The following is a 10,253-nucleotide window of genomic DNA, read 5'->3' as shown; positions in this document are numbered from 1 at the left end:
GTGGGGAGACACAGAGGAGTGGAACTCAAGCACTTACCGGGTTGGGCAGCAACCGGTGCAGGCGTGCCTCGCGACCGCCCGTAGAGGGGTGAGCGAAACGTAGCGTCACCAAGGGGCGGGGCCGGCGGGCTGGGAATGCGCGTGCGCATGAGGCCTCACTCCTTCCGCCCTTTCCCCCACAGTGGTTCTTGGGAGGTTAATGCAGGTAATGGAATGGAGTGGAGTAGGAAGAAGGAGGGAAGGCAACCCTAATTCAGCTTCTGTAAGCGGAGAGGTGGGAGTGTTGGAGAGTGGGCCAGAAATGGGAGGGGGAGAGCTGGAAGGGTCTCCCAAGGCCCCTCCTTGGGGACCCGCTTTGGGCGTGCAGCCCCTCCCTGCTTTCGGGAGGTGGGCTGGGCACCGTACCTGCACCGTGCCAACCCCGCAGCCTGCCGGGCCTGGCCCCCTCTTCCTTTCACAGGAGACGGGCAAACAAAAGAAAACCAAAAAACCCTGTGCTTTCAACACCCAGGCAGGCCGCCTCCAAACTGGCGAAGAGTGGAGGGCAAAGGCATGCTCTATAGATGGCAACAGGGAGATGCCACCTATTGTGCACCATGCTTACGGTTACTGGGGGCTCGGGGCCCTGGGGCGGCACTGCCCGCTCCTTAGGTCACGCTGCATTCCGGGGAACTTGAGCCTGGCCAGGGAAAAGCGTGCCCTTGCAGCCTGGTCTAGTTGGAGTGGGCGCTGCATGCACAGCCTTGGAAGGCACCCCAGTGATCACGTTAAATCCGGTGCTTTTAGGTCAGCTCCCTAAATTATCTCTTTAAAATTTACTTCCCGAAAAATGGGAAGGGATGTTGGCAAAATTGTGTGTTGAAATACTGTTTCCTGCTGGTGTTGGGGGAGTGAGGGTGGGTGCAGGACTGATTCAGAGTTCCTAGGATTAGAAACGAACATTTGTGAAACCTGGGAGAATCCTGTAATAAACAGGAGCTACTGTTTGACGGAAAATAAAGCATTTACTTTTTTCTTTAGTTCATATGCTACATTTTCCCAATAAAATGGAATTACTTGCATTTTCCTGAAATTATTGAAAGCGCAAATACCTGGAGATGAATTTTATACTCAGTCCTGCATATCCCATTACCCTTTTGAGAGTCTTAGCTTGAAGGGGGAAAAGATGACTGCATCTTAATCTTATGTAAATATGTGTAAATAAATAGAGGAAATGTAAATAAACTATGTAAATAAATAAATGATGTAAATAAATAGAGGAAAGCCTCTACCCTTAAAAGGAACCACTATTTACTTCCTTTTGGTTGGTATAATAGGGAATGAAGATTTTGAGAAGATGGAGGGGGTCGTATTTCATAATAATTTTTTTTTAAGTGCAATATCTGATTTAGGGCTGAAAGGGGCCTAAGAGGTCAGTTCTTAAAAACGCTTTATTTTACAGATGAGGATCTGAGGCCTAGAGAGTTTACATGACTTGCCCAAGGCAGTAGAGTCAAGATTTAACTCTCCATACTTTCCATTTAACCAGACTACCTCCTTAGATTTGAATAAGCCTGTCACTTCATCACAACACCAGTACAAAGCTTTTTACTGCAAGTTTATGGGATCTAATGAATATTTTAATATGGGAAATAGAATGCTAAGAACTGAGAAAGATATTGTACTAGAATCTTCATTCTTCGTAACCATGAAAATGCTAAAAAAAATGTATTGCTCCCATTTATTATTTTTTTTTTAAAGCAGTTGGGGTTAAGTAACTTGCTCAAGGTTACACGGCCAGGTGTTTCTGGGTGGGTTAAGTGTCTGAGCCCGGATTTGATCCCCAGGTCATCCCGACACTGGGGCCAGTGCTCTTACTCGCTGTGCTACCTGGCTGCCCCCTATTTCTTTACATGGGATTTTTGTGTAGAAGGTTGATCTGGGAAAAGATGGGCTAAATAATAGGTGGTAGGAGCATTTACCTTAAGGCAAGCCCAAAGTCTGTTCCCTTCTGATTTGCTGACATTAGAGGACTTCCAATAGGACCCTTTAGAGGGACTAGAATTTATTAATTATTCATAGACTATTGTAAGACTGTTTTGTGTTTTCCATATAGTTTATAGACTTCTGGGTTCTTCCACTGTTTGCATTTCTTGTAGAGAAAAATAAAGTTTGCATTAATTTAAATTAAATGCATTATTACCTTGAGTGCATGAGACCTATACAAAGATGGGGCTTTTAACCATATCTGTGAAGACTAAGAATGTAGGTATATTCTGAAATTTGACAGGGAACTCTGAGTGGGGTCTGTTTGGGGTCAATAAAAGTTATCTTTTGTGGGGAACATTTCCCAGGATCAAATTTGGTCTCTGGAAGCCCATAACTGGGAGCTCTGAAATTTCTCAAATTAGTTATGTTTTGCCTTTATAGTATAGTCATTTCAATTCTTTCTTTCCATATTGAAGAAAAAAAAATGAGCAAAAGCACTTAGTACACTGACCACCTCTATTCTGCCTTAATATTTCCTATCTTTCTGACATAAGGAGGCATGTTTCATTATCTATTTTATGGGACATTATTGATTTTTTAATTGCTCAGAGTTTGAGTAACTTAATGAGTTTATTTGCATTCATCATATTTGTCATTATATTACATTTATGTTCTATTTTTGCAGCCATTTCCCAAATGTTGGTCATCTTCTTTGTTCCAATACTTTATTACCACAAAAGATGATGGTAATTTTTGGACCTTCGTTTCAGTCTTTGACTTTGCTAGTAAGATTGCTGGGTCAAAAGGTATGGACAAGTTAGTCCTTTTTCTTTTATAATTTCAAAATGAAATACAAAGAATTACTCATAGAAGTACAAAACATTTCACTGTTGTACTAACAGTGCATCAATGTACCTATCTTCCCAGAACCTTTTAAACATTGACTATTTTATATCTTTCATTATCATTGCTGATTTGCTAGATGTAAAGTGAAACCCTAGAATTGTTTTGAGTTTTTCTTTCTATTAGTGATTTAGAGCAAACTATAGACCAAGAGCCAAATCCAGTCAGCCACCTATTTTCGTATGACCTGTAAGCTAAAAATGGTTTTACATTTTAAAATACAATAAAATAATATTTTAAAACATAAAATTCCTTTTTAGTTCACAGGCTGTACAAAAACTGGTGGCAGACGACTTTTGACCCATGGGCCATAACTTGCCAACTGCTTTAGAACACATCTTCATGTGGTCACAGCTGGCTTTTGATAAATATTTGTTTTATCAGCTAATATTGAGTTTCATGAAAAGTCATTTTCTACAATTAATTGCAGGTATAAGTGAAAGTATGAAATAGAAGGTTATCTTATCTATTCTGTAAGTAGAATATGTACCAATTTATGTACATTTTATTTCTCCTGGACAGCAGGGACTGTTTTTGCTTTCTCTTTGTATCCCCAGCACTTCACTTAATGCCTGACACATAGCACTGAATGTTTACTGATTGTTAATTGTCACTAAAGACATTTCAATAATTTCCAGGTTTTGTGACTAACTAAATATTTTCTCTGATCCCTACAATCTCTCAAACCTCTCAAAAATAGGAATTCTGCACCAGAGATAAAGCAATTTCAGCTGTCTCTATGCTCTAGTATACCAAGAACCCAAACAACATAAAAACCCAATGAATTAATAGTGGAGAAAGCTAATCTCTAACTCCTACTAGGCTCACTTACACACAACAAACCAGTCCCTGGGATTGCAACAGAACTCAACAGCATGGCATCCCTTCTTACCTCCCAGCGCCTCCAAGATCCAAATGACAGAAATTTGCCCAGGCTATAAATAGCGTTGAGGAGTGTGACAGTAGCAATTTATGCCCCAAACGAGATCTGCCAGAAAACTGAGCAACAGAGGGAATTGGGTCAGAACAAATGTGTGTTGGGGGAGGGGAAGAGATGTAGAGCTATGCGTCACTCCACTAAGCCTGAGGAAAAGCTGCCAGCATCCAGCTAGGGCCAGTTCTGCCTACCCAGAAATCACACAGAGCAGAGACCTAGGTTGTTGTTGCATGGAAAAAGGATGAGACCACTTTGAGATCTAGTCTCTAGGGAAACTGCCATCAAAGGGGACGGAAGTAGGAAGTGAACAATTGGGGGAATTTTTTTTTTTCCTAAAAGACTCAAATTACTAAAGATCTCAGGAGGAAGAAAACTCATTTAAAGATCTTGAGCATAAGGTGCAGCTAGGTGGCGAAGTAAATAGAGCACCGGCCCTGGAGTCAGGAGGACCTGAATTCAAATCCAGCCTCAGACACTTCACACAAAAACTAGCTGTATGACCTGGGGCAAGTCACAATCCCAAATGCCCTCCAAAAAGAAAAAAAAAAAGATCTTGAGCATAGGGAGATAAGCCAAGAGGGCAGATGTTAGAAGAACATGGGAAAATGGTTTGCAGATCAAAGAAAAAGAGTTCAAGTACCTATGAGTATATATTACAAGACAAAAGAAAATTAATCGACATGCTGAGGCTGAGGACCCAAAAGATTCCCAAGAGAGCCTGAAACCAAAGCAAGAATTTCTTGAATAAAAGGGGGAGAAAAACCATAGTGTAGAGTGGGGAGGTAGGGAGGGAGACAGTTTAGAGCTTAAAATGTAACAACAGCAAAAAAAATAATCTACAGATCTCTTCCAAAAAGAAAGAAGACAACTTTATACTTTAAACTCCAAAATATATAGTGAATAAATTTAACGATTTGACAAATGACAGATTTTGCAAGCGACCAGGAGAATGACTTTTAACTATAAAGGGGGGAGGGAGGAAGCATTCAAAACATTCTTGGAAAAAAAAAATAAGGTCTGAAGAAACTACTTGCTTATCAAACACTGCAGACAACGAGATGGATAAATTAATGCAGCAATCAAGGACAACAACCAAACAGAAATATTACAAGATCTTCTAAAGGTATACAAGAAGACCAGGATCAAAGCAGAAGTCAAATAGAAGTGATGGCAGAGAAATAGTCCAGAAACATCAGGGACTGAACCTGGTAATGTTCCTCTTACAGATGAATCAGTGTTTTTTTGTAAGACTAAATCACTACATGGAAGGCCACATAAAAGGGCAGAGTTTGGAATATGTGATGTACCCTAATCATTTCAAAGTCTAACAATGAATAGAAATCCACTTTGGAAAAGAAGAAACACTACAGTATAATGCATGAGGAGGCAAAGGGAGGCAAATTAAAAGAAGAAAAGAAAGGAGAAAACATGGTTTCAAAATTGGAAGGGGATACCACTAGATGAATGCTCCTTTGAGAGAAGAGAGATTCTACATTAAGGGAATTGAGGCCATTACAATGGGTATTGTCTTGCAGGGATGTGGTATTTAAAGAGACCACTCATCTTGCCTTGAGTGTCCTAAAGACAGCTGAAAGCCAGAAGAGTGGGAGAGTATGGACCAGGGAAGAAATTTAGAGGCAAATGGGAAAAAAGAAGAGGGCAAAGGTCAATAATTAACTGCACTTGCAGGATAGGAGGCTTGCTATCATAGGCAACATCTCTATTACCTATAGAAATTGTTATTTCTATGAATGAGGCACAACAGACAAGAGGGATTAAGATCTATAAGACAATAACAAACTCTTCAATTAGGGAACCCAAAATAGGTACCTCAAAAGTTTTAATTTAGAATAAAAAGAATACAGCTAGCTAATACAAATGAATCCATAACAGAGAATAAAGACTAAATAAATATAAGGGAAATAAATTTTAAAAGGTTTAACTAGATATAAAGGCAAGATAAATGATAAAGTGAATGGGGAAAAGAAATCCTTTTTTAGAAATAGGCACAGAAAATGAATATTTAAAAACTAATAAATAAAGCAGGTTAAAGAGGAAGATAAGGGAGATTCTATATAACTAAGAAAAAAGTGGGGAAGAATTAAGTACCTGGTAAAAGCAAGAAAGAAAAAGAAATTAATCAGCAAAAATCCAAAACTAAAGAAAAGAGTAACAAATTGGGGGGGGGGGGTAGGACTTGAGAGTAAGGGAAAGAAAACAGGTAGGAATAAAGTTGCCTTAAAATACACAGAAGCGTAATATTTTGTTTACAGAAGAGCAAAGAATCATAATTTAGAAACAAAGCATCAATGATATATAAAAATGGAGATTGACATAAAACTAATTTTCATAACTTTAAATGTAAATTGATTAAATAATCCAATAAAATGAAAAAGAGCAATAGATTGGATAAGAAAACAAAACCCCACAATTGTTGCTTACAAGAAACACTTTAAAAATCAAAGATATACACAGAATAAAAATAAGGGACTGGCAAAAAAAAAATTTACTATGTATCAAGTGAATCCAAAAAAACAAAAAAAAGTTGCAGTCATGCTGTTAGACAAGCAAAAACAAAATTCAAAACATAAAAAGGAATAAACAAGGAAACTATAGTGAAACAAACCATAGACAGCAAACCAACATCATTACTTATATGTTCCAAATATCTTAGTATCCAAATTCATAAAGGAGACATTAACTGAGCTACAGAAAGACATAGTAACAATAGTAGTAGGAGATTTCAGTGTCCTCAGTTTTGAATAAGTCAAACAGAAATATGAAAAAAAGGAAAAATATGAAACTGAACAAATTGCTGAAGATGTTAGAGCTAAAAGACCACCAGGAATGTTTTGAATGCATCTTTCCCTCAATCCATCTTTTTTCATTCATGGTTAGGCTTAGATTTGCAAGGTAGGCTATCTTGGGCTTCTTGAGCTCCTTTGCTCTTTGGGACATATCATTCCTTTCCTTCCCATAGTTTTGGGGGTAGGGCAAAGTAATCTGGTACTAGTTGAATTTCTTCTTTCTTTATATTTAAAAGTCATTCTCCTGGTCACTTGCAAAATCTGTCATTTGTCAAATTATTAAATGTATCCACTATGTATTTTGGAGTTTGAGGTATAAAGTTCTCTCTTTTGGGAAGAGATCTATAGTTGTTTTTTTTTTCTGTTGTTACATTTTAAGCTCCAAACTATCTCCCTCTAAATGGGGTTGTTAAAGTATATGTGTATTTCTTAGCACAACATGAAAGTGTTACGAAATTTGCCTATGTATTATGGCACAGAGATGTTGCAAACAAATATGAAAAGCCAGAAACAGATTTGTAGGCCATAGTGCAATAAAAATGTAATCAGTTCAAGAATCACAAATCAAAGATACCCAAATGGAGGGTTAATAATGAAATCCTTAAAAAAAAAAAAAAAGAATGAGTCGTGTGAAAACATGATTTATATAAAAGAAAATGATGATGAAAAACACCCAAATTTCTGGGATACAACTGAAGCAGTACCTTAGGGGGGTTATTATATCCCAATAAAAACACAATGTACAAAATAGAAAAAGAAGATGAGGGAACTGAATAGCCATACAAAAAATTAGAAAGCCAACAAACTTAAAATAAGCAAAAAAGAAGAGATAATAAAGTCAGAAGAGAAATAAATGAAATGGAATGCCCTTCCACAAAAACCTCTGAAAATGATAAAACTAAAATTGGGCTCTTTTAAAAGACTAATATTACTGACATACAGTTAGCCAATTTGGGGGTTGGGTTTTTTTTTTTTTGATAAGTAGAAAATTAAATCAGCAAAATAGCAAATGAGCAAGTTCTAATCACAGCAAAGTCAGAATTATAAGGGTTATATTTGTCTCACAAAAGGATTCTGCCAGGATTTTTTTTCTCAGTCTTTGAGAGTGTGTGTGTGTGTGTGTCTCCTTAAAAGTTTGATAGAATTCTACTATGAATCAGTTGCTTTATAGTTAGTTTTACCTTTTTTGAGACTGGTCTCCATAAGATCTCTATTTGGTCTGTTAGTTTGAATATTTTATGTTTTAAAAGGCATTTTTCTATATTTTATTATATATAGCTATGGATGATAAATTATGATTATTTAATACCTAAACCAAGAAAGGATAAAACACAAAAGGAGACCTCTATCATTAATGGAACAATATATACCAATATCATTATTGAATGTTAATTCAAAAAGTTTAAACAAAATCCTGTCAAACTATAACTATCCAAGAAATTATTTATTACGACCAAGTAATCCTGGTATGTTGGCATGGTTCAACAGTAGGCAAACAATCAATCTAATTAATCATATTAAAAAACAAAAACATCCCAAACCATGATGATCTCAATAGATGTGGGAAAAGCCTTTGACAAGGCACAACAGTCATTTTTGCTAAAAACCACATAAAATATAGGCAAAGGGAGATTTTTTTTAATATAATCAAAAGTATCTAAAATCAAAGGCAATCATACATAATATAGATTCATCAGAACTTTTCAGTAAACACTGGAGTAAAGTAAGGATGCACATTCTCTCCTCTATTACCTGATGAAATTCTATAATACTAACAATAGCAATAAGGAAAGAAAAAGAAATTAAAGGCATAGAATCAGGTACGAGAGTATTTTAAAAAATTATAGGAGTAAAGGTAGCATAATGAAATAGAAACTTTAAAAATCTCTATATGGTTGTAGAAACTACATGCCCACACAGATATAAGTGACTTAGGTGTCTATTTAGTTGAACTTTTGCTTAACATTACTTCTCTTTTTTTAAACTTATTTTTATTCTGACATTTTTTTTCCTGCCATTGTTCAGAAACATTTTTTGTATTGACTTGATTTATGGTTCTCTGCAATTTCAATCTATTCACCCCATTTCTCCCATCTGAGACAAAGCAAATTAAGTAGTACCTATAATTCACATAAGTTTTCCAATAGCAACAATGACACCTACATTTTTTCTCTTCTCCAAGATGTTCACAAGAACATCATTGTCATCACTGTCATCATAACATCATCATAACTGGCATATAGAGTGCTTTAAATTTTGCAAAGCCCCTTCATAAATTACCACATTTGAACCCTTATACCTCCTCTTTATACATGAACACATTGAGACTGATTTTGGTTGTATGATGGTTACATGACCACCCCAATGTTCTTCCTAATATGTGTTACCCTAAACTGAATACAATACTTCAGATATAGTTTGACTAATGGCAGTGAAGTGAACAGTGAGGAGTTCATGTGGAAAGAGAATTGTTCCTCAGAATTGAAATTTTTTTTCAATTTTATTTTCAGCTCTAATTCTCTTTCTTACACCTCTATCACCTACAAACCAAAACAAATCAAAATTATTTTCTCAATTTTGAGGCTGTGTGTGTGTGTGTGTGTGTGTACACATGTATGCCTCAACTTGTACTTTGAATCAATGACTTCCATGAATTCTTCTCCTGGTACTTATCAATTCTACACCATTTTGTTGCATCAGTTCTTTGATTCCCTTCATCATTTCTTACAACTCGACACTCTTCCATCACATTAATATGTGATAATGTCATCCATTCCTCAATTTATGGGCACCCCCTTGGTTTCCAATTCTTTGCCATGACAAAAAGATCTGCTATGAATATTTTTACACTTATGGGTCCTTTTCCTATTTCATTGCTTTTTTTTTTTCAGTCTAGACCTAGTAGAGATATTGCTGAGTCAAAAAGTATTCACAGTTTAATAGATTTTGGAGGCATTGTTTCAAATTGCTTTTCAGAATGGCTGGACTACTTAACAGTTATTTTCAAATAGCCCCTCCAGAAGCTATCATTTTCATTTTTTGTTAAGTTTGCCAATTTGATAAACTGAGATGGTATCTCAGAGTTGTTTTAATCAGTATTTCTCTATTAGTGATTTAGAGCATTTTTTTTTCATATAGCTATTGATAGCTTGTGTTTCTTCCTCTGAAAACTGCACATTCATATATTTTGACCATTTACCAGTTGAGGAGTGACCCTTATTCTTGTAAATTTGAATCAGTTCATTATATGTCTGTAATGGGAATGTAAATTTTTAAGATCTTCCCTGCCCCTAGGCTTGAGTGCACCTGGAGCCTGTGGTGGGAGGCTTGTTTTTCAGGAGATACCTTGTGGTTGGGCAGTGGGTCAAGAAGGTTGTTACATTCTCTGAACCAGGAGAAAGCTATATAAACTCTGTTGTGAGGCTTTGTTTTGGGGCTCACTTTGAGAAGTGTTGTGTGATTTGACCAGATGAGACTCTGGGCAGCTGTTGAGCCCTCTGGCTTTGAAAAGTCAGATGTTGATGCTTCCCTCTCTGGTATGTGATTTGGTATGGATGTAATGGTTGGACAATTTGGAAGCCTGTCTCTTGATCTGTTTCTGTCTATATACTCTGAAGTTCCGGGTGCTGACCTTTTCC

The 10,253-nt window shown here is 36.7% G+C and overlaps 1 protein-coding gene across 7 annotated transcripts in view; it reads left to right on the top strand.

The window, feature by feature from the left end:
* Positions 1–10,253, top strand: part of FAM13A (family with sequence similarity 13 member A) — a 146,712-nt gene continuing 136,459 nt past the window's right edge. For 5 of the 7 annotated variants that reach the window (XM_069093924.1, XM_069093915.1, XM_069093908.1 and 2 more), the window contains exons 1-2: positions 3–205; positions 2,654–2,774. The gene's annotated coding sequence lies outside the window, so the exon portion shown is untranslated. Of the gene's footprint in view, positions 206–2,653; positions 2,775–10,253 lie in introns of all 7 variants that reach the window. The other 2 variants (XM_069093905.1, XM_069093906.1) reach the window with 2 other exon arrangements.

Source organism: Petaurus breviceps, unplaced genomic scaffold, assembly GCF_028583685.1.
Source record: "Petaurus breviceps papuanus isolate PSGF00001 unplaced genomic scaffold, PetGlider_PUasm1.0 126, whole genome shotgun sequence".
Taxonomy (NCBI): Eukaryota; Metazoa; Chordata; class Mammalia; order Diprotodontia; family Petauridae; genus Petaurus; species Petaurus breviceps.
The sequence above is the reverse complement of the archived record's forward strand: the minus strand, read 5'-3'. Positions and strand labels throughout refer to the sequence as shown.